Source organism: Pleurodeles waltl, chromosome 5, assembly GCF_031143425.1.
Source record: "Pleurodeles waltl isolate 20211129_DDA chromosome 5, aPleWal1.hap1.20221129, whole genome shotgun sequence".
In the NCBI taxonomy this organism is placed as follows: Eukaryota; Metazoa; Chordata; class Amphibia; order Caudata; family Salamandridae; genus Pleurodeles; species Pleurodeles waltl.
In genome coordinates this window covers 403,718,156-403,744,223 of record NC_090444.1, presented here as the reverse complement: position 1 = coordinate 403,744,223, position 26,068 = coordinate 403,718,156, and positions in this window count along the sequence as shown.

The window sequence follows — 26,068 nt, the reverse complement described above, 5'->3', positions numbered from 1 at the left end:
GGGTTTTGACACCAGCTCAACATCCTGTGACTCTGGACAAATCACCTAATCTCCCCATGCCTAAAACCAAAATGAATGTGTCCTTACATAATGTAACTGATGCTTATAACACTCAACTACCTTCAGGTCTAGTCTGCGCTATATAAAACTGCAAAAAAACAAAAAAGTATTTTGCACACTTCTGTCATCGGGCTATACTAGGGTTACATTTAGGTGATAGCTGTGGTACATTTGGGAACTTTTCTCTCTGGTGGCCATCTTGAGAGACTTATTTGCTATGAAACTCCCTATTTTTTTCATTTACTGCAGCATCCTCAGTAGAAAATGCTTTCGCATTTCCACTTCAATTCCATCAAGATGGCATTCAGATGTGCCATGATTTCGGCATAAATTCAGAATGTTAGCACTGTAGTTGCTCATTAGAGCACTGTAGTAAAGCTGCTGATCACTAGGGAGTTAACTGGCAGTCTGCTGCTGGTGTTGCAAGTGCATGTTTCAATCTGCATGTTATAATGATTTAATGAAATAGTAGAGGAAGATATGTGAGAGCTCACTTTAAACATCTTATTTTTTCTTTCTACAGCGCTAATTATAATTTCTATGGCAAAATGAACCCTCTCATTGAGATGCTTTCTAAATGAAATGTTTTAAGTTTTATAAGTTTGATTCAATCAAGACGGCTTTGAAAGCTCTGGGAGAATGTAATAGAACACAAGGGAATAAAATGACATTCTGCTCCTATTGGAAGTACACGTTGCACTGAGAATATCAGACTTCATTCTCATATGGCTGAGAAAGGGTGAACTTATGGAAAATATGCTCTAGCTTTAGCTTCTGGAGAACCTTCCATAACCTCTATGGGAAAATCATGAGAAAACAGTTTTCTCTCAAACATGATTCATGAAATCCCAGCAGAAGGCCTTTTCACACAGTAAAATCTGCTTAGAAAACACCACTACAAATGTTTTATATTGTAACTAAAACCTGTTATCCCCCTTTCTATGTTCTCCTTGTTGTGACCCTCAAAACTTGCTATTCACTACAATACATTTCAATGGGGTGCTATCATGTCTATTGGTCCCAAGATGGCTACCAGCACTTCCTGGTTGAAGTACTGACAGCCAAACAGATATCGCCATGAGACCTGTGCTTAGGATCTGCCCAGATATAAAAATTCCTTTTTCCTATAATATCTCAAAAACTACTGAACGGATTTACACCAAATAACAAAAAGCACACTTTCTGGACTAAAAGCTACTGTTCTGCCAAATTGGGTGGAATGCCATCCAGATGTTCAGGCTGTAGTCATGTTTAAAATACCTAAGGAAATTGCACGGGGAAAAAGTGATTTGGGACACCCTCTTTTTCTCTGCCCCCAGTTGATGAATCACCCCAAACCTTTCAAGAGAGCAGCTGAAGTGAGTGGCAAAATAGTTTTGAAAATATCATGAAGATTTATAAAATGGCACCAAAGTTATTGACAAAAAATAACTCTTTTCCTATGGAAACTAGGTCCTAACTAGAAGTACCTACTGGCAACTGCCAATGGGTAATGTATATATATATATATGTATATATATATATATATGCTGCAAAACTGAGGGGAAAGACAGGTATTGAACATATTAAGCCCAAGCGTCCTAGTGTGATGCACCATGTTACTAACCACAAGAGAACAAAAAAGTAATCAGCATAAAGACATGAATGCACATACAATGACACAGTTATAATACCATCCAATAGGTAGGTGAGGGCGAGTAAGTTGGTACTAAAATATCAAAGAAAATGCACAGAAAATATGGTCAAATATAGCCCCAAGTAATTATGCAAAACAGCCAAAACTCATTGCATCAACATAGTTGAGTAAATATGCAAAAATCACTGCTCCTGCCAGCGGTATACCCAAGGATGTAGGGAATAGGCTAAATGGATAACTGTAGGAAGTTGGCTCTGTATGCACTATTTCAAAGTAAGGAATAGTATGCACAGAATCCAAGGGTTCCCCTTAGAGGTAAGATAGTGGCAAAAAGAGATAATACTAATGCTCTATTTTGTGGTAGTGTGGTCGAGCAGTAGGCTTATCAAAGGAGTAGTGTTAAGCATTTGTTGTACATACACAAGCAATAAATGAGGAACACACACTCAAAGACAATTCCAGGCCAATAGGTTTTTGTATAGAAAAATATATTTTCTTAGTTTATTTTAAGATCCACAGGTTCAAATTTTACATGCAATACTTCAAATGAAAGGTATTGCAGGTAGGTACTTTAGGAACTTTAAATTAGCAAAATAGCATATACAGTTTTCACATAAATCACATATAGCTATTTTAAAACTAGACACAGTGCAATTTTCAACAGTTCCTGGGGGGAGTAAGAGTTTGTTAGTTTTTGCAGGTAAGTAAACCACCTACGGGGTTCACGTTTGGGTCCAAGGTAGCCCACCATTGGGGGTTCAGAGCAACCCCAAAGTTACCACACCCGCAGCTCAGGGCCGGTCAGGTGCAGAGGTCAAAGAGGTGCCCAAAACACATAGGCTTCAATGGAGAAGGGGGTGCCCCGGTTCCAGTCTGCCAGCAGGTAAGTACCCGCGTCTTCGGAGGGCAGACCAGGGGGGTTTTGTAGGGCACCGGGGGGGACACAAGTCCACACACAAAGTACACCCTCAGCAGCACGGGGGCAGCCGGGTGCAGTGTGCAAACACGCATTGGGTTTGTAATTGAAATCAATGGGAGACCAAGGGGTCTCTTCAGCGGTGCAGGCAGGCAAGGGGGGGCTCCTCGGGGTAGCCACCACCTGGGCAAGGTAGAGGGCCTCCTGGGGGTCACTCCTGCTCTGGAGTCCGGATCCTTCAGGTCCTGGGGGCTGCGGGTGCAGTGTCCCTACCAGGCATCGGGTTCTTGGAAGCAGGCAGTCGCGGTCAGGGGGAGCCTCGGGATTCCCTCTGCAGGCGTCGCTGTTAGGGGCTCAGGGGGGGCAACTCTGGCTACTCACGGTCTCGCAGCCGCCGGGGAGTCCTCCCTGAAGTGATTGTTCTCCACAAGTCGAGCCGGGGGCGTCGGGTGCAGAGTGTCAAGTCTCACACTTCCGGCGGGAAACAAGAGTTGTTTCAAAGTTGCTTCTTTGTTTCAAAGTTGCAGTCTTTGGTGAACAGGGACGCTGTCCTCTGGAATTCTTGGTCCTTCTAGATGCAGGGCAGTCCTCTGGAGATTCAGAGGTCACTGGTCCCTGGGGAGAGCGTCGCTGGAGCAGTGTCTTTAGAAGTGGGGAGACAGGCCGGTAGAGCTGGGGCCAAAGCAGTTGGTGTCTCCGTCTTCTCTGCAGGGTTTTTCAGCTTAGCAGTCCTCTTCTTCTTAGGTTGCAGGAATCTGAGTTCCTAGGTTCTGGGGAGCCCTTAAATACTAAATTTAAGGGCGTGTTTAGGTCTGGGGGGTTAGTAGCCAATGGCTAATAGTCCTGAGGGTGGGTGTCCCGAGGGGAGGGGGGCACATTCCTATCCCTATTGGGGGAATCCTCCATCTAAAAGTCAGAGTCACCTCAGCTCAGGACACCTTAGGGGCTGTCCTGACTGGCCAGTGACTCCTCCTTGTTTTTCTCATTATCTCTTCCGGCCTTGCCGCCAAAAGTGGGGCCGTGGCAGGAGGGGGAGGGCAACTCCACTAGCTGGAGTGCCCTGTGGTGCTGTAACAAAGGGGGTGAGCCTTTGAGGCTCACCGCCAGGTGTTACAGTTCCTGCAGGGGGAGGTGTGAAGCACCTCCACCCAGTACAGGCTTTGTTACTAGCCACAGAGTGACAAAGGCACTCTCCCCATGTGGCCAGCAACATGTCTGGTGTGTGGCAGGCTGCTAGAACTAGTCAGACTACACGGATAGTCTGTTAGGGTTTCAGGGGGCACCTCTAAGGTGCCCTCTGGGGTGTATGTTACAATAAAATGTACACTGGCATTAGCGTGCATTTATTGTGCTGAGAAGTTTGATGCCAAACTTCACAGTTTTCAGTGTAGCCATTATGGTGCTGTGGAGTTTGTGCATGACAGACTCCCAGACCATATACTCTTATGGCTACCCTGCACTTACAATGTCTAAGGTTTTGCTTAGACACTGTAGGGGCACAGTGTTCATGCACTTGTGCCCTCACCTTAGGGCTGTAAGGCCCGCTAGAGGGGTGACTTATCTATACTGTATAGGCAGTGTGAGGTTGGCATGGCACCCTGAGGGGAGTGCCATGTTGACGTACTCGTTTTGTCCTCACTAGCACACACAAGCTGTGCAAAGTGAGGGGTCCCCAGGGTGGCATAAGACATGCTGCATCCCTTAGTGACCTTCCCTGGCATCAGGGCCCTTGGTACCAGGGGTACCAGTTACAAGGGACTTACCTGGATGCCAGGGTGTGCCAATTGTGGAAACAAAAGTACAGGTTAGGGAAAGAACGCTGGTGCTGGGGCCTGGTTAGCAGACCTCAGCACACTTTCAAATCAAAACTTAGCATCAGCAAAGGCAAAAAGTCAGGGGGTAACCATGCCAAGGAGTCATTTCCTTACAATAACACATAATGCCCCAACAGAGGGTAACACCACTGACCTAAACATAACCCAATCCACATTTAAACCAATACAACAGCCAGCTAAAGTGAAGAAACATAAAGCTAAATGTAAGACACAAAACCATATCATCCAGTGTCACCCCTTGTCACGGTTTGTGATGTTGTGGAGCATGGTACCCTAGCCGGGGCCTCATCTCTGTCCCAGTGAAGTCAGGTGAGCATACCTTCCTATCCTCCTTAAAACAAAACAGAAGAAAGGTATCAATCATAGTAGAGGACTATAGATCAAAAATGTCATATATATTATCCACTAGATAAACAACATTCATAAGTCAGTCTAATTACACATAAAGCTCTTCATCAGAGTTCAAACCATTGGGGTTTGGGCATTTAGCTCAATAAACCACCTAGATTCAAGTTTCTTCAATCTGGCTACCCTATCCCCTCCTCTGGAGACCATGGTAAGCTGCTCTATACCAAAGAATTTTAGATGTTTTCTTTTACTATAATGGAGTGTCTCAAGCTGACGGGCTAAAGAGTAGTGTTTGACTTGACTGGTAATGGCTCCGGTGTGTTCTACAATTCTTCTGTGTAAGGGAAGTATTGTGCTTCCCACATACTACAGGTCGCAAGGACACTTACCAACATAATTAACAAAGGTGGTGCTGCAATTAATGAACTATGTTATGTGTTTCCGTTTGCTGGTCAGTGGGATTTCTGTGTCATTGACATTAGTGGAATACTAACATTCACCGCATGTGTGGAAGCCAGGATCAGTATTCATGTCTACACTGGCCTAAGCCTAACTGGCATATTTAACATTTCTATAACACTTGGAAAAAAGTGTAAAAATACACCCATGGCAATAAAAGGTAAATGCTACCTGTGGACTGCAACACTGATTGTGAAATCCACTACAATGACAGAGAAAACATTGCTTCAGGCATACCCTATGTAATCTGACTACAGCAGCCTAAAATTGCTGTACAGACCAGTCAAAATAACCCTTATTGATAGGCAGAAAATCCTACTTTTAAGAATTAGTAGTTCGCCCCTAAGCATCCCTTGTGACCACAAGGTAGGTTGCCTAATATTTAAAAGAGTAACATGTGCAAAATTAAAATAGGAATGTTCCTCCAATGATTAGGCCCTAAAAGCTATTTCACTCACAGGCCTGCAGTTGAATTTGGGAAAATGTCATAATAAAGATTATAAACTTTCATCTTCATCTTTCAAATATTCTTAATATTTGGCATACATTCAATGTAATGAGAAAGTTAGATTTTCCTATAAATATTTTGGGAAAAGTAACTTTTCAAAAGTTATCTATTACCTGCCTGGAAACCCAATAGGCTATTTAGCACTGGCCTATTGAAAGCTGGTCTGCCAATGCTTGGCCTTAATGAGATAAAAACAGCTGCCAGAGCAGGAACTAAGGTCAGGGAGTTTGGAGGTTTTTTTTCAACCCTGTGCAGGAAGACCAGTTAGGATTGACCCAGGAACCTGACTAACTTGTAGAGGAACCTGCCCTTTCACAGGTAAATGTAAAGTAAAACCTGGAGAATTCACCCCCCTACAAGCTGCTGCCAACCATAAATGTAGGAATGCAAAGGTACCCTCCTCAGGACACTTCTGGACCTGTGGAAGGATAGAAGAGGACTTAACCCTGCTTGCTGTAACCTGAGAGGCACCCTGAAGGGTTGCACCTGCTCCCTCTTGTACCCAGGACTAAAAAGTGAACTCTAAAAGTCAGTTGGCTCACCATGTGATTACAAGGACACAACAAGGTTCAAGAGGTCCTTTCCTGAAGTGACCAATTGACCAATACCAACTAGACCTGTACTGGACTTTGCTTGTGGCCTCTGATAGAGTGAGTCCTAAGCCCCATGTGTTGTCTCTGAGGTCCTAAGGACCTTCTCCAGAAACCCTGAAAAGTTGGGACTTAAAAAAGATTTGGACTTCCAAGACCTCTGGCGCCATCAGGGGAACCTCGGGCAAAGATGCGTGATTTTAATGCACCTTCCTTTGACACAGCTTCAGTCTTGCCCCACTGGAGAATTGTGAGTTCCATGAAAAAGAGTTAGGGCTTAATTACAAGTTTGGTGGACAGGAAAACCCATCTGCCAAACTCCGGACAGCATGGCAGCCACTATGGTGGCAACTTCCCTGACGAACACGTAATGACTTTCCTGCAGGGCTGACGGGCAGAAACCAAGGTTTATGCTCATCAGACCAGGGGGAAAGTGCATCAGCATTGTCGTCAGCTCATAATTGAGCCGGTGGCAATGCTACCACCCTCAGGGGCACCAGCATCCACGTAATGTGCACTGTCTGCAGAGTAGACAGTGCACATTATGAGGGTGCTGGGCAGGGGGGACCCCTGCACTGCTCATGCCATGGGCAGTTCTCTGCCAGTCCAACCTGTTCTCCGCCAGCCTTTTATATGGTGGTAAAACTGCCATGAAAAGGCTGATGGAGAACCAGGTTGTAATCAGCAGGGTGGTGTGCGTGCAGCACTGCCCTAGCTGATTACAACGTTCGTAGTCTAGGCAAGACTCTTTCTCTAGGTAAGACTGCTGGTTTAGGGACAGCAGCACTTTTATTTGTAGGTGACTAGGCCAATCCTGCAACAAATCACAACTGTCTGCCAAACCCTTCCGGCTCACAAGCAGTACCTCACCAAAAACCCAAACAGTAAAAGGTGATTTGTGGCAGTCTTGCGCATGGACTCAAGAGTGCGACATCTCAGGGGAGTTGTGGTTAAACGGAGATTACCATTTTCTCACATGAGCAACATGTCTCAGTCGTACACAGGCAATGAAGGAGATGTAGTAACGTTTTCAATAAGTTTTATTAACAAGACTGCAATGTACTGTAAATTGCCTGGGCTACAATGATTAGGATAATGGACAATGCAAGAAACAGAATGGTAAAAACAAGAGTCCTGAATACAAAGATCCTCACTGTCTTTCAATAACATGAGATGTAAAATAGGTATGAAATAAACCCTAATACCCTAGCATGATGAACCTAATCTCTAACCTAAAGAGAGCTAGGTGTGTGAAACCTAATCTGCCTGTACCATGTTCATGAGAAGAGCCCCCCAACCTGCGTTACCATCGAATGAGATCTCTAGATCTGACTCTGTGGTGACACGAAGGCTGGGTCTGCATCAAGACAATGTGTAGCATAGATAGTATTGATGGCATCTGGTAAGAATCCCTCTGATAGTCTTGTCTGTGTGCGATGTATTTATACAGATCTTGTAGGAACCCAGGCACAGGTATGTTCCCAAACAATAGATAAGAAGGAATGTTTGGGGCGGAAATTATATAAAAAATTCCCCGAAAAGGTACATTATGTTACTGTCACACGAAAGTGGGAAAGTACATGATGTGAATACCTACGTATATCATTTATCTTTGACACTGATAGTGATGCCTTCACAGAGTGGCACTGATAACGTGAAACTAAAACATCTTCCTAACTATAAACATAGCAGCCATTTCAGAAGAAATAATTAAATAAGTGAGCTAAAACAGAGCAAGCTAAGTAGGTTAAAAGTCACTAGGTGACAGGGACAGAGGTCTGCAAGCCAGAAGGCTAAGCTAAAACCCTGATTCCCATTGAAACTAAATAGGATCCACTACACATCCTGCACCTGCCATCAGCCGTCGGAGTCACCGATCCCGTCTGGGATGGCGGTACCCTGGCGGTCAAATTGCCAGGGTTGTAATGTGGTGGTCCAAACGCCACAGCAGTGGTCGGACCTCCAGAGTCACAATGTAGGGGTTAGACAACCACAACAGTGGCGGTCCAGACTGCCACCGCAAGTCTGGCGGGCTAGTAACCACCAGACTTGTAATTAGGCCCTAAGTCAAAAAGTACAATCATTGGCCCGGATAAACCCGCATGGTGTATCCGACCTGCTCTGGGTCATGGTCTTTGCTTCCTAGACTATCATTGGAATAAAGTGAGTTTTGATATTATTCCTACTTACAATTTTTAAAATTAATTTCTCCAGTTCCACTTATTGGATTTTTGTTGTGATTTAGTGTCATTTTGTTTATTACATTTTACAATATTTTCTAATTCAGTTTGGGATTTTCATTGTCTGATGTTTTCATTTTATAGCATAAATACTTTGCATTTCACCCTAAGTTCAGCCTGTGTGCTCTGTGACATTAGCTTCTGGGGGGTGAGCTTAGGTAAATTTAGCGACTTTGAGGTTTCCCCGTGGCAAGATAGCGGTATTATTACTCCAGCTGTGTGACCCCAAATAATCCACTTCTTACATATTGAACTGAAGTTGCTTAGGAAACCATTATACGCCAAATGTAGATATGGAGGTATTGAGTCACCCAATCACCCTAGTGATTCTCAAAACAATGGCCACTGCTTCTTTTGTCTTGAATTAAATAGTAATTACTTCCTTCTCAATGATGAAACTGAAATCAACTTCTTTGTGTCAGAGTCCTTCAATTTTGCCTTCCGGTGGCACTACTTGACGACATTCTGTGAGTCTTCTTCCATTGTGAACACTAGTTTGGAACCTGTTCTGCACTTCATTGTTCATTCACAGACTTAACAAACTCTCTTGAGGATCAGGTCCATTCCTGCTTTCATTCCACTGTGTACTTATCAACCCCTAATGCATTATGGTACTTGTATGTACTACCTGGGCGTGAGAGCTAGAGATGAGCCTTTTGGTGAAACACAATCCAATCCTCGTTCCACCCCAGAGTTTTCTGTTCTGCCCTTGTTCTGAATTCTTGTGCTTACTCCTTGTACAAGCAGGGTATTATTTGTTTCAGTGACTTGTTACACTGGAGAGTTCCTTGTTTTGAATCCTAGTTCCAGTTTCCCCTGTTCCAATACAGCATTACTAATCCCAGTGTCTGTAGGGATGCAGCCTGCTCTTGATCCCAGAATTCCTTTCCTTGATTCCTGAAGCCTTGTTCATAGTCCCATGTTTTGTTTTCCTTCATGGGACCCTTTGCCTTCACCCTGTCTTCTTGCCATATTTATTGTTCACTGTGCTAGTGTATTATGTGTCTTCGGTCTCTGGATCCTGTTCTTCAACTTTGTCAATCCTGTTTTCTGGTTATTCTTTTCACCCTGGAATTCTATTTCATCCTAAATATGCTGCACTGTCTGATGCAGTCTGTATCTATTAACGGTGTGACTTTTGACTTGGACTCCATAATGATCAGGTAAAGGAAAGGCTTCTATTGTTGCACCCAGGTCCCATGGAGTCTTAACTGTCTCAGTGTTATTGTCAGTCTTGGTCCACTTTGTACTGAGTGCAACAGTCACTATTATAGCAGGCCCAAACTATGACTTCACTGTATGACTGTTGTAAAGAGCAATCTGCTAGTGTCAATCTAAAATGTTTTTCCCCAAGCTCCTAAGAGACCTTGTAATATACTAGTACACCCCATACTTTGTTCAAGCCTTGTTCTTGTCTTTCTCCTGCCTGTTTGTTCATGCTTACAGCCATCTGCTATCCTTTGTAGTTCAGTGACAACAGTTATACTGAGTTGCCTGGTATTGACCTTGCCCTATCACCTTGTTAATTGTGACCTCTAGAATGATCCCTCCGTGCTGTCACTCCCTGACACTTTGTGGATATCATGCAGAACTAGTCCACCACCAGATGCAATGTTCTTGGAAATGCATTGAAACTGTTTGATCACTTTGTGACCTTCAACATGATTGACCTCTTTGTACATTTATACAGCCTCAGCAAATCAATGACAATCTTCAATGCTGCACCAAGTGAAAGAAGCATACTTCATAGTGGCAACTGCAAACCTGACAAATGAGTTGGTGTTAAGTGCTTCGAGTGTTTACATTAGTTTACTAGTTCAAACCAGATGCAGCTATGTCATCAGGTAACACATATTTGCTGACAATACCTCAAGATTTACAAATGACCATAGGGTCTCCCATTGGTTCTCTGCTGCCCCCTTCACAGAAAACACTGGAAAAGCCTCAAATGATAATCCTTAATTGTAGTGATAACACTAGCTAATTGGTTACAAGTCTCCTACTTTACTCATCATCTTTGACTCTCCTTCAGCTTTCCCACTACTCTAAAATACAGATTCACAATTTGGGGGCTATGTTTTAGTACGTTAGTGCAATATCACACAGTTATTTTTTGATCACATGCAGCTACTTGATGGTAGTCCTCTTCTACGGTTGCCTCAAAGACAGTCCTTATCCTAGTAGTAGCCCTCTGTCCACATGACTATGTAATGAAACATCTGATAATGTGCCATTTATCCAGGATTCTTTGGCTGACTCCTAAAACTGTCTTCAGGCTCTGCCTTTATACCTCTGGAGTGAGTAAGGGAACAATGAGCCTGCCTGTCTTCCAAAACCTGATGGTTATCTGCTGCTGGAAGAAGATGACTTCACTTCAAAATCCCCTCCACTGGATGTGTCTTCCTCTTTGATTCTGACTTGAACCAGATCAACTGAAGTTTAGAATGGCTCCAAAGGCTATTATTTTCTTCCTATCGACTATAAACTGCAACATCCACTTTGGATTTTCTTGCTCTTCCTCCCCAGTCCTCACTTGTCCCATTGAAGTTTGACATGATCTTTCAAAAGTATGAGAACTCAACAAGCTAACATTACCACAAACAATGCATGTTTTCATGATCCAGGGTCATTCTCATCTCATTTTTCCCACCTTTCTTCTCACTCCTTCCCACTTCTTTTTCCCATTTGGCTTCTCTTAAAGCTCAACGTTGTAGAACAAGGAATCTTGGCTACACTTTATCTTCTGCAGCCTTTGTTTTATAAAAGGGTGCAACGTTCTCATATGCTGCTTCTTCTATTTTCTATTTTCATGGCATATTAAGGTTTCTAATTTTCAGTCTTTTCAAATCCCACCAATCATATATGCTACTATATTTCATATATTGGAGTCTTCCGTGATAGAGCCTCTTTCCTGCTGGTTTAGCTTATGGTGCCCCTTCTGAGCTTGCCAAGGAAGACTCGACCAGACTTTCTAGGTTTGCATTTTATTTTTAATTTGGAATATATGAACTACTAGAAAGCAGAGATGGTTGGGATCTATCGAGAGTAATGAACACAGGTCTATGTGTGTGTGTGGTGGGTAGTATCCTTTTAAGTGTCTGTAATCCCAATCTTTGCTGAACTATATAAAACTATAAAACTGCATTCCTCGGTACCTCATTTACCAGTTTTGACAATTTTTCTCTTCATATGTATTCTCTGCAGCCGACATACTTGTGATAGTTTATCTTCAAAGAAAACATCAGAATTGTGTAGATATTAATAGGTATTTATACAGTAGATACAGAACGATATTTACATAGGTCTGTCAGAGTATTTATATTAGCAACAGCTGTCATTTGAAAAGAAACAAAAGCAAGATATTTTAGAGTCAAGCAATTTAAAGACGATTTGAATACTGCAGTATTTCTTTAACAAGCCAACATTTCTTACTAATTCCCACGTCTTAATAGTCATATTGGTGAGTAATTTAGAAATAAAAGCTGAAAATGTAATGCATTATAATTTGGTTACATCTTTTATTGAGTAAGGAAAACTGCTTCCTCAATACTATGTTTTGATATCAATAACATACAGTAAGCATTGAAATAAACTGAGAAGAGCGGCAGGGGCTAGAAGGTTTATTTATGTGGAATGGAGTTTGCCTACTGCCTAAAGCAAAATGTGGATATAATTTTATAACACCGTTTCATAATTAAAGTCATAAGTGAGGTTTCCTGCAATTGTTTAAGAAAACGTCATGACACATTTAAATCAAAGAGAAATGCAAAGAAATTTCTACAAAGTTACACAAATGCATAAAAGATGTCTCGAGTCAGTATGCCGGTAACCGGAGTAAAACATGTGCAAACTATTTCAGAAAAAAAATGCACCCATTGTGTATTGATTTAGATTTTTAAACTATAACTACTAAGAAACTATTTTCACTCGTGTCATGTTGAAGTTAGAATGTTATTATGATAGGGCTATGCAGACATTTTATCGACCGAGAAAAGCAGTGTATTGTTTTAACAATAAGAAGGTATTGGATCATGAATGGAAACAAAACACAAGGTTTGAACGTCATGTGATGCATCATGTATTCTACAATTCTTTGATGTTTGAAATTAATACTAATTGGAATAAAAAATACCTTGCTAGCTTTCTTCCTTGATATTGCTCTAGTTAGTAGTTACGATTTCATAATTCACAATGTGCCTGAAATTAACAGGAACAAGCATTGGCAACACCCATGTTTCTAGCATATTAATACAAGTGCCTTTTATGTCATTGATGATTTTAGGCACGCAAGCCTCATATATGCACTTCATCACTCATCTTTGCATTTATGCATCCATTCTTTTATTCACTGACTTACTCTTGCATTCACCCCCTAATACAACCACAGTAAAACACACACACACCCAGCAACATAAGCAAGATAAATTAAAACAATAAAAATAGGAAAAAGAAAACATGTTTCCATGTAAACATGGTGGGCTTATGCTTGCAATAACAAAACGAAACACATCAGTGGGTGTCTTATATATAGACTTTCATTGTTTTTATTGCTTTCATCAAGCATGAATGCCATGTTTCATACCAACATATTGGACATCTTGGAATGATAAAACTGAGATAAGTATGGGCACTGTCTGGGCAGCTGCAGTATCCTCTTAAGAAAAATTTAAATAAAAAACAGGAGAAGCAGAGAAATGAAGGAACACTATAAAAGGAGAACATTGAAACTAAAGCACTGTGGAAGCAGCCCTAACACTGAAGCACACTCACTTTCAGGTGGCTATGCATATGATTAGACATTACTGTCATTCACAGGGCAAGAGACAATGACTGGTGTTGTCTGGACCATTACCCCATGCAGTGCACTGCCACGGATGGAAGTAGAGTGTATATGACACTCAGACAGACAGGCCATTGGCAGAAGAGGACTGGCCCAGAAACCATCTATGTATTTAAATGGATATGTAGTTATAGTATATGGATGTATACATTCTTTAATGATTTTATTATTACAAGATCCTGGCAGACATATAATCCTCCCTGGTATTTTTTAGAGATTCAAGTAAGAATTATTACAGTGCACGTCTTCTACTACTAGCCTTTGTTTAAGAGGAAAAGCAACACCAAAATCCTTCCCTACAAAGGGAATCAATGACATTTCATGTAACAAAATACCTGACTGAAGGCATTAACAGATTGCAAAAACATTCCATCATTAAAGACCTATTGCCTTCAACATTTGGATTCTGTAGTAAATACATCAAGGCTACTGACTTTGATACATTGCATAATAAACACATCAGACCTCTGTGATGTGAAAAAACCTTTTGCTAGTGAAGCCATTAGGCCTACAAATGTTATAATTGACTTGTCACCAAAACCAACCTAAACCTACTGTATTGAATTTAAACTTAACCACAAGACCACCCTCAAGAGGGCTTAACAAGGATTCTCAGAGTTCAAATCTTCTATACTCACAGTTTGTTAGTGGGGATATCCAACACCAAAACCCTTGCCTACTACGGAAATCTGTCCGATTCCATATAACAAAATATGTGTCTGTGGGCTATAATACAGACTAATAGCAATCCACCCTTAAATGCCTATTGAATTTAACATATGCTTTTCAAAACAAATATGTCAGGTTTGCTGCCTTTATAGTCACTTTTCATTACATATAATATAGCCTATAACCATTATTATGTGCATGTCACCATAACAACACAAATTTACTATGTTTTCCCTCAATGCAACCATCAAGTATGCCATAATAAAACTGCAAAAATGTGCAAAATTACAATTGCCAAAACAATATAAAATCCTTCCTAAAAGAGAGACCTATAAGGATTATCGTAGTGCACCTCTTTTGTTCCCACGGTTTGTTTGGGTGGGTAACTCATATCAAAACCCTAATACTGTAACATGTGACATTCCAGGTAAGGTAAATACCATCTCACAGGCATTCATACACAGTATTAACAATCCACCCTCAAATGAAATGATGTTAACATAAGATTTTCACAATAAATATGTCGGGGCTACTGCCTTTGTGGTAACATTTCAGAATAAGTAGATCATGCCTATAGTTATCACCATTGTTTTATCACCATAAGCATTCCAGCTACAGTCAGTTTAAGCCCTTCGCTGCCAGGCCTTTTCCCCCTCCTGTGCCAAGCCTTTTTTTGGCTATTTGGAGCAGTTCGTGCTTAGGCCCTAATAACGTTTTGTTCACATAAGCTACCCACGCCAAATTTGCGTCCTTTTTTCCAACATCCTAGGGATTGTAGAGGTACCCAGACTTTGTGGGTTCCCCAGAAGGAGGCCAAGAAATTAGCCAAAATACAGTGAAAATTTCGTTTTTTTCAAAAAAATGGGAAAAAGGGGCTGCAGAAGAAGGCTTGTGTTTTTTTTCTGAAAAGGGCATCAACAAAGTGTTTGTGGTGCTAAAATCACCAGCTTCCCAGCTTTCAGGAACAGGCAGACTTGAATCAGAAAACCCAATTTTTCAACACAATTTTGTTATTTTACTGGGACATACCCCATTTTTACGATTTTTTGTGCTTTCAGCCTCCTTCCAGTCAGTGACAGAAATGGGCATGAAACCAATGCTGGATCCCAGAAACCGCAACATTTCTGAAAAGTAGACAAAAATCTGAATTCAGCAAGGGGTAATTTGTGTAGATCCTACAAGGGTTTCCTACAGAAAATAACAACTGAAAAAGAAAATTATTGAAATTGAGGTGAAAAAAGCATCAATTTTTCTCTACGTTTACTCTGTAACTTTTTCCTGCAATGTCAGATTTTCGAAAGCAATATACCGTTACGTCTGCTGGACTCTTCTGGTTGCGGGGATATATAGTGCTTGTAGGTTCATCAAGAACTCTAGGTACGCAGAGCCAATAAATGACCTGCACCCTTCAGTGGGTTTTCATTCTATGCCGGGTATACAGCAATTAATTTGCTGAAATATAAAGAGTAAAAAATAGCTATCAAGAAAACCTTTGTATTCCCAAAATGGGCACAAGATAAGGTGTTGAGAAGCAGTGGTTATTTGCACATCTCTGAATTCCGGGGTGCCCATACTAGCATGTGAATTACAGGTCATTTCTCAAATAGATGTATTTTTTACACACTGTCTTACATTTGGAAGGGAAAAATGTGGAGAAAGACAAGGGGCAATAGCACTTGTTTTGCTATTCTATGTTCCCCCAAGTCTCCTGATAAAAATTATACCTCACTTGTGTGGGTAGGCCTAGCGCCCGGGACAGGATATGCCCCAAAACACAACGTGGACACATCACAGAAAATAGAGCTGTTTTTAGCAAAGTGCCTACCTGTAGATTTAGGCCTCTAGCTGAGCCGGCACCTAGGGAAACCTACCAAACCTGTGCATTTCTGAAAACTAGAGACCTAGGGGAATCCAAAATGGGGTGAAATGTGTGGCTCGGACCAGGTTCTGTTACCCAGAATCCTTTGCAAACCTCAAAATTTGGCTAACAAAACACATGTTCCTCACATTTCTATGGCAGAACGTTCTGGAATCTGAGAGGAGCCACAAATTTCCTTCCACCCAGCGTTCCCCCAAGTCTCCCGATAAAAATGATACCTCACTTGTGTGGGTAGGCCTAGCGCCCGCGACAGGAAACGCCCCAAAGCGCAACGTGGACACATCCAAATTTTTGAAAGAAAACAGAGATGTTTTTTGCAAAGTGCCTACTTGTAGATTTCGGCCTGTAGCTCAGCCGGCACCTAGGGAAACCTACAAAACCTGTGCATTTCTGAAAACTAGAGACCTAGGGGAATCCAAGATGGGGTGACTTGTGTGGCTCGGACCAGGTTCTGTTACCCAGAATCCTTTGCAAACCTCAAAATTTGGCTAAAAAAACACATGTTCCTCACATTTCTGTGGCAGAAAGTTCAGGAATCTGAGAGGAGCCACAAATTTCCTTCCACCCAGCGTTCCCCAAGTCTCCCGATAAAAATGATACCTCACTTGTGTGGGTAGGCCTAGCGCCCGCGACAGGAAATGCCCCAAAGCGCAACGTGGACACATCCATTTTTTTGAAAGAAAACAGAGGTATTTTTGCAAAGTGCCTACCTGTAGATTTTGGCTTGTAGCTCAGCCGCCACCTAGGGAAACCTACCACACCTGTGCATTTCTGAAAACTAGAGACCTAGGGGAATCCAAGATGGTGTGACTTATGTGGATCGGACCAGGTTCAGTTACCCAGAATCCTTTGCAAACCTCAAAATTTGGCTAAAAAAACACATGTTCCTCACTTTTCTGTGGCAGAAAGTTCTGGAATCTGAGAGGAGCCACAAATTTCTTTCCATCCAGCGTTCCCCCAAGTCTCCCGATAAAAATGATCCCTCACTTGTGTGGGTAGGCCTAGCGCCCGCAACAGGACACGCCCCAAAGCGCAACGTGGACACATCCAAATTTTTGAAAGAAAACAGAGGTGTTTTTTGCAAAGTGCCTACCTGTAGATTTTGGCCAGTAGCTCAGCCGCCACCTAGGGAAATCTACCAAACCTGTGCATTTCTGAAAACTAGAGACCTAGGGGAATCCAAGATGGGGTGACTTGTGTGGCTCGGACCAGGTTCTGTTACCCAGAATCGTTTGCAAACCTCAAAATTTGGCTATCGCCCCAAAGCGCAACGTGGACACATCCATTTTTTTTAAAGAAAACAGAGGTGTTTTTTGCAAAGTGACTACCTGTAGATTTTGGCCTCTAGCTCAGCCGCCACCTAGGGAAACCTACCAAACCTGTGAATTTCTGAAAACTAGAGACCTAGCGGAATCTAAGATGGGGTGACTTGTGTGGCTCGGACCAGGTTCTGTTACCCAGAATCCTTTGCAAAACCTCAAAATTTGGCTAAAAAAACACATGTTCCTCACATTTCTGTGGCAGAAAGTTCTGGAATCTGAGAGGAGCCACAAATTTCCTTCCACCCAGCGTTCCTCCACCTCTCCGATAAAAATGATACCTCACTTGTGTGGGTAGGCCTAGCACCCACGACAGGATACGCCCCAAAGCGCAACGTGGACACATCCAAATTTTTGAAAGAAAACAGAGGTGTTTTTTGCAAAGTGCCTACCTGTAGATTTTGGCTTATAGCTCAGCCGGCACCTAGGGAAACCTACCAAACCTGTGCATTTCTGAAAACTATAGACTTAGGGGAATCCAAAATGGGGTGACTTGTGTGGCTCGGACCAGGTTCTGTTACCCAGAATCCTTTGCAAACCTCAAAATCTGGCTACAAAAACACATGTTCCTCATATTTCTGTGGCAGAAAGTTCTGGAATCTGAGAGGAGCCACAAATTTCCTTCCACCCAGCGTTCCCCCACGTCTCCCGATAAAAATGATACCTCACTTGTGTGGGTAGGCCTAGCGCCCGCGACAGGAAACGCCCAAAGCGCAACGTGGACACATCCAAATTTTGAAAGAAAACAGAGGTGTTTTTTGCAAAGTGCCTATCTGTAGATTTTGGCCTCTAGCTCAGCCGCCACCTAGGGAAACCTATCAAACCTGTGCATTTCTGAAAACTAGAGACCATGGGGAATCCAAGATGGGGTGACTTGTGTGGCTCGGACCAGGTTCTGTTACCCAGAATCCTTTGCAAACCTCAAAATTTGGCTAAAAAAACACATGTTTCTCAAATTCTGTGGCAGAAAGATCTGGAATCTGAGAGGAGCCACAAATGTCCTTCCACCCAGCGTTCCCCCACGTCTCCCGATAAAAATTATACCTCACTTGTGTGGGTAGGCCTAGCGCCCGCGACAGGAAACGCCCAAAGCGCAACGTGGACACATCCAAATTTTTGAAGAAAACAGAGGTGTTTTTTGCAAAGTGCCTATCTGTAGATTTTGGCCTCTAGCTCAGCCGCCACCTAGGGAAACCTATCAAACCTGTGCATTTCTGAAAACTAGAGACCATGGGGAATCCAAGATGGGGTGACTTGTGTGGCTCGGACCAGGTTCTGTTACCCAGAATCCTTTGCAAACCTCAAAATTTGGCTAAAAAAAACACATGTTTCTCAAATTTCTGTGGCAGAAAGATCTGGAATCTGAGAGGAGCCAAAAATGTCCTTCCACCCAGCGTTCCCCCCACGTCTCCCGATAAAAATTATACCTCACTTGAGTGGGTAGGCCTAGCGCCCGCGACAGGAAACGCCCCAAAGCGCAACATGGACACATCCAAATTTTTTAAAGAAAACAGAGGTGTTTTTGTAAAGTGCCAACCTGTAGATTTTGGCCTGTAGCTCAGCCGCCACCTAGGGAAACCTACCAAACCTGTGCATTTCTGAAAACTAGAGACCTAGGGGAATCAAGATGGGGTGACTTGTGTGGCTCGGACCAGGTTCTGTTACCCAGAATCCTTTGCAAACCTCAAAATTTGGCTAAAAAAACACATGTTTCTCACATTTCTGTGGCAGAAGTTCTGGAATCTGAGAGGAGCCACAAATTTCCTTCCACCCAGCGTTCCCCCAAGTCTCCCGATAAAAATGATACATCACTTGTGTGGGTAGGCCTAGCGCCCGCGACAGGAAACGCCCCAAAGCGCAACGTGGACACGTCCAATTTTTTTAAAGAAAACAGAGGTGTTTTTTGCAAAGTGCCTACCTGTAGATTTTGGCCTGTAGCTCAGCCGCCACCTAGGGAAACCTACCAAACCTGTGCATTTCTGAAAACTAGAGACCTAGGGGAATCAAAGATGGGGTGACTTGTGTGGCTCGGACCAGGTTCTGTTACCCAGAATCGTTTGCAAACCTCAAAATGTGGGTAAAAAAAACACATGTTCCTCACAATTCTGTGGCAGAAAGTTCTAGAATCTGAGAGGAGCCACAAATTTCCTTCCACCCAGCGTTCCCCCACGTCTCCAGATAAAAATGATACCTCACTTGTGTGGGTAGGCCTAGCGCCCGCGACAGGAAACGCCCCAAAGCGCAACGTGGACACATCCAAATTTTTGAAAGAAAACAGAGGTGTTTTTTGCAAAGTGCCTACCTGTAGATTTTGGCCTGTAGCTAAGCCGCCACCTAGGGAAACCTACCAAACCTGTGCATTTCTGAAAACTAGAGACCTAGGGGAATCAAAGATGGGGTGAGTTGTGTGGCTCGGACCAGGTTCTGTTACCCAGAATCCTTTGCAAACCTCAAAATTTGGCTAAAAAAACACATGTTCCTCACATTTCTGTGGCAGAAAGTTCTGGAATCTGAGAGGAGCCACAAATTTCCTTCCACCCAGCGTTCCTCCACGTCTCCCGATAAAAATGATACCTCACTTGTGTGGGTAGGCCTAGCACCCACGACAGGAAACGCCCCAAAGCGCAACGTGGACACATCCAAATTTTTGAAAGAAAACAGAGGTGTTTTTTGCAAAGTGCCTACCTGTAGATTTTGGCTTATAGCTCAGCCGGCACCTAGGGAAACCTACCAAACCTGTGCATTTCTGAAAACTATAGACCTAGGGGAATCCAAGATGGGGTGACTTGTGTGGCTCGGACCAGGTTCTGTTACCCAGAATCCTTTGCAAACCTCAAAATCTGGCTACAAAAACACATGTTCCTCATATTTCTGTGGCAGAAAGTTCTGGAATCTGAGAGGAGCCACAAATTTCCTTCCACCCAGCGTTCCCCCACGTCTCCCGATAAAAATGATACCTCACTTGTGTGGGTAGGCCTAGCGCCCGCGACAGGAAACGCCCAAAGCGCAACGTGGACACATCCAAATTTTTGAAAGAAAACAGAGGTGTTTTTTGCAAAGTGCCTATCTATAGATTTTGGCCTCTAGCTCAGCCGCCACCTAGGGAAACCTATCAAACCTGTGCATTTCTGAAAACTAGAGACCAATGGGAATCCAAGATGGGGTGACTTGTGTGGCTCGGACCATGTTCTGTTACCCAGAATCCTTTGCAAACCTCAAAATTTGGCTAAAAAAACACATGTTTCTCAAATTTCTGTGGCAGAAAGATCTGGAATCTGAGAGGAGCCAAAAATGTCCTTCCACCCAGCGTTCCCCCACGTCTCCCGATAAAAATTATACCTCACTTGTGTGGGTAGGCCTAGCGCCCGCGACAGGAAACGCCCCAAAGCGCAACATGGACACATCCACATTTTTTAAAGAAAACAGAGGTGTTTTTTGTAAAGTGCCAACCTGTAGATTTTGGCCTGTAGCTCAGCCGCCACCTAGGGAAACCTACCAAACCTGTGCATTTCTGAAAACTAGAGACCTAGGGGAATCCAAGATGGGGTGACTTGTGTGGCTCGGACCAGGTTCTGTTACCCAGAATCCTTTGCAAACCTCAAAATTTGGCTAAAAAAACACATGTTTCTCACATTTCTGTGGCAGAAAGTTCTGGAATCTGAGAGGAGCCACAAATTTCCTTCCACCCAGCGTTCCCCCAAGTCTCCCGATAAAAATGATACATCACTTGTGTGGGTAGGCCTAGCGCCCGCGACAGGAAACGCCCCAAAGCGCAACGTGGACACGTCCAATTTTTTTAAAGAAAACAGAGGTGTTTTTTGCAAAGTGCCTACCTGTAGATTTTGGCCTGTAGCTCAGCCGCCACCTAGGGAAACCTACCAAACCTGTGCATTTCTGAAAACTAGAGACCTAGGGGAATCAAAGATGGGGTGACTTGTGTGGCTCGGACCAGGTTCTGTTACCCAGAATCGTTTGCAAACCTCAAAATTTGGGTAAAAAAAACACATGTTCCTCACAATTCTGTGGCAGAAAGTTCTAGAATCTGAGAGGAGCCACAAATTTCCTTCCACCCAGCGTTCCCCCACGTCTCCAGATAAAAATTATACCTCACTTGTGTGGGTAGGCCTAGCGCCCGCGACAGGAAACGCCCCAAAGCGCAACGTGGACACATCCAAATTTTTGAAAGAAAACAGAGGTGTTTTTTGCAAAGTGCCTACCTGTAGATTTTGGCCTGTAGCTAAGCCGCCACCTAGGGAAACCTACCAAACCTGTGCATTTCTGAAAACTAGAGACCTAGGGGAATCAAAGATGGGGTGAGTTGTGTGGCTCGGACCAGGTTCTGTTACCCAGAATCCTTTGCAAACCTCAAAATTTGGCTAAAAAAACACATGTTCCTCACATTTCTGTGGCAGAAAGTTCTGGAATCTGAGAGGAGCCACAAATTTCCTTCCACCCAGCGTTCCTCCACGTCTCCCGATAAAAATGATACCTCACTTGTGTGGGTAGGCCTAGCACCCACGACAGGAAACGCCCCAAAGCGCAACGTGGACACATCCAAATTTTTGAAAGAAAACAGAGGTGTTTTTTGCAAAGTGCCTACCTGTAGATTTTGGCTTATAGCTCAGCCGGCACCTAGGGAAACCTACCAAACCTGTGCATTTCTGAAAACTATAGACCTAGGGGAATCCAAGATGGGGTGACTTGTGTGGCTCGGACCAGGTTCTGTTACCCAGAATCCTTTGCAAACCTCAAAATCTGGCTACAAAAACACATGTTCCTCATATTTCTGTGGCAGAAAGTTCTGGAATCTGAGAGGAGCCACAAATTTCCTTCCACCCAGCGTTCCCCCACGTCTCCGGATAAAAATGATACCTCACTTGTGTGGGTAGGCCTAGCGCCCGCGACAGGAAACGCCCAAAGCGCAACGTGGACACATCCAAATTTTTGAAAGAAAACAGAGGTGTTTTTTGCAAAGTGCCTATCTGTAGATTTTGGCCTCTAGCTCAGCCGCCACCTAGGGAAACCTATCAAACCTGTGCATTTCTGAAAACTAGAGACCAATGGGAATCCAAGATGGGGTGACTTGTGTGGCTCGGACCATGTTCTGTTACCCAGAATCCTTTGCAAACCTCAAAATTTGGCTAAAAAAACACATGTTTCTCAAATTTCTGTGGCAGAAAGATCTGGAATCTGAGAGGAGCCAAAAATGTCCTTCCACCCAGCGTTCCCCCACGTCTCCCGATAAAAATTATACCTCACTTGTGTGGGTAGGCCTAGCGCCCGCGACAGGAAACGCCCCAAAGCGCAACATGGACACATCCACATTTTTTAAAGAAAACAGAGGTGTTTTTTGTAAAGTGCCAACCTGTAGATTTTGGCCTGTAGCTCAGCCGCCACCTAGGGAAACCTACCAAACCTGTGCATTTCTGAAAACTAGAGACCTAGGGGAATCCAAGATGGGGTGACTTGTGTGGCTCGGACCAGGTTCTGTTACCCAGAATCCTTTGCAAACCTCAAAATTTGGCTAAAAAAACACATGTTTCTCACATTTCTGTGGCAGAAAGTTCTGGAATCTGAGAGGAGCCACAAATTTCCTTCCACCCAGCGTTCCCCCAAGTCTCCCGATAAAAATGATACATCACTTGTGTGGGTAGGCCTAGCGCCCGCGACAGGAAACGCCCCAAAGCGCAACGTGGACACGTCCAATTTTTTTAAAGAAAACAGAGGTGTTTTTTGCAAAGTGCCTACCTGTAGATTTTGGCCTGTAGCTCAGCCGCCACCTAGGGAAACCTACCAAACCTGTGCATTTCTGAAAACTAGAGACCTAGGGGAATCAAAGATGGGGTGACTTGTGTGGCTCGGACCAGGTTCTGTTACCCAGAATCGTTTGCAAACCTCAAAATTTGGGTAAAAAAAACACATGTTCCTCACAATTCTGTGGCAGAAAGTTCTAGAATCTGAGAGGAGCCACAAATTTCCTTCCACCCAGCGTTCCCCCACATCTCCAGATAAAAATGATACCTCACTTGTGTGGGTAGGCCTAGCGCCCGCGACAGGAAATGCCCCAAAGCGCAACGTGGACACATCCAAATTTTTGAAAGAAAACAGAGGTGTTTTTTGCAAAGTGCCTACCTGTAGATTTTGGCCTGTAGCTCAGCCGCCACCTAGGGAAACCTACCAAACCTGTGCATTTCTGAAAACTAGAGACCTAGGGGAATCAAAGATGGGGTGAGTTGTGTGGCTCGGACCAGGTTCTGTTACCCAGAATCCTTTGCAAACCTCAAAATTTGGCTAAAAAAACACATGTTCCTCACATTTCTGTGGCAGAAAGTTCTGGAATCTGAGAGGAGCCACAAATTTCCATCTAACCAGTGTTCCCCCACGTCTCCCGATAAAAATGATACCTCACTTGTGTGGGTAGGCCTAGCGCCCGCGACAGGAAACGCCCCAAAGCGCAACGTGGACACATCCACATTTTTTAAAGAAAACAGAGGTGTTTTTTGCAAAGTGCCTACCTGTAGATTTTGGCCTCTAGCTCAGCCGGCACCTAGGGAAACCTACCAAACCTGTGCATTTCTGAAAACTAGAGACCTAGGGGAATCCAAGATGGGGTGACTTGTGTGGCTCGGACCAGGTTCTGTTACCCAGAATCCTTTGCAAACCTCAAAATTTGGCTAAAAAAACACATGTTCCTCACATTTCTGTGGCAGAAAGTTCTGGAATCTGAGAGGAGCCACAAATTTCCTTCCACCCAGCGTTCCCCCACGTCTCCCGATAAAAATGATACGTCACTTGTGTGGGTAGGCCTAGCGCGCGTGACAGGAAACGCCCCAAAGCGCAACGTGGACACATCCAAATTTTTGAAAGAAAACGGAGGTGTTTTTTGCAAAGTGCCTACCTGAAGATTTTGGCCTCTAGCTCAGCCGGCACCTAGGGAAACCTACCAAACCTGTGCATTTCTGAAAACTAGACACCTAGGGGAATCCAAGATGGGGTGACTTGTGTGGCTCGGACCAGGTTCTGTTACCCAGAATCCTTTGCAAACCTCAAAAGTTGGCTAAAAAAACACATGTTCCTCACTTTTCTGTGGCAGAAAGTTCTGGAATCTGAGAGGAGCCACAAATTTCTTTCCATCCAGCGTTCCCCCACGTCTCCCGATAACAATGATACCTCACTTGTGTGGGTAGGCCTAGCGCCCGCGACAGGAAACGCCCCAAAGCGCAACGTGGACACATCCAAATTTTTGAAAGAAAACAGAGGTGTTTTTTGCAAAGTGCCTACCTGTAGATTTTGGCCTGTAGCTCAGCCGCCACCTAGGGAAACCTACCAAACCTGTGCATTTCTGAAAACTAGAGACCTAGGGGAATCCAAGATGGGGTGACTTGTGTGGCTCGGACCAGGTTCTGTTACCTAGAATCCTTTGCAAACCTCATAATTTGGCTAAAAAAACACATGTTCCTCACATTTCTGTGGCAGAAAGTTCTGGAATCTGAGAGGAGCCAACAATTTTCTTCCACCCAGCGTTCCCCCAAGTCTCCCGATAAAAATGATACCTCACTTGTGTGGGTAGGCCTAGAGCCCGCGACAGGAAACGCCCCAAAGCGCAACGTGGACACATCCAATTTTTTTAAAGAAAACAGAGGTGTTTTTTGCAAAGTGCCTACCTGTAGATTTTGGCCTGTAGCTCAGCCGCCACCTAGGGAAACCTACCAAACCTGTGCATTTCTGAAAACTAGAGACCTAGGGGATTCCAAGATGGGGTGACTTGTGTGGCTCGGACCAGGTTCTGTTACCCAGAATCCTTTGCAAACCTCAAAATTTGGCTAAAAAAACACATGTTTCTCAAATTTCTGTGGCAGAAAGATCTGGAATCTGAGAGGAGCCAAAAATGTCCTTCCACCCAGCGTTCCCCCACGTCTCCCGATAAAAATTATACCTCACTTGTGTGGGTAGGCCTAGCGCCCGCGACAGGAAACGCCCCAAAGCGCAACATGGACACATCCAAATTTTTTAAAGAAAACAGAGGTGTTTTTTGTAAAGTGCCAACCTGTAGATTTTGGCCTGTAGCTCAGCCGCCACCTAGGGAAACCTACCAAACCTGTGCATTTCTGAAAACTAGAGACCTAGGGGAATCCAAGATGGGGTGACTTGTGTGGCTCGGACCAGGTTCTGTTACCCAGAATCCTTTGCAAACCTCAAAATTTGGCTAAAAAAACACATGTTTCTCACATTTCTGTGGCAGAACGTTCTGGAATCTGAGAGGAGCCACAAATTTCCTTCCACCCAGCGTTCCCCCAAGTCTCCCGATAAAAATGATACATCACTTGTGTGGGTAGGCCTAGCGCCCGCGACAGGAAACGCCCCAAAGCGCAACGTGGACACGTCCAATTTTTTAAAAGAAAACAGAGGTGTTTTTTGCAAAGTGCCTACCTGTAGATTTTGGCCTGCAGCTCAGCCGCCACCTAGGGAAACCTACCAAACCTGTGCATTTCTGAAAACTAGAGACCTAGGGGAATCAAAGATGGGGTGACTTGTGTGGCTCGGACCAGGTTCTGTTACCCAGAATCGTTTGCAAACCTCAAAATGTGGGTAAAAAAAACACATGTTCCTCACAATTCTGTGGCAGAAAGTTCTAGAATCTGAGAGGAGCCACAAATTTCCTTCCACCCAGCGTTCCCCCACGTCTCCAGATAAAAATGATACCTCACTTGTGTGGGTAGGCCTAGCGCCCGCGACAGGAAATGCCCCAAAGCGCAACATGGACACATC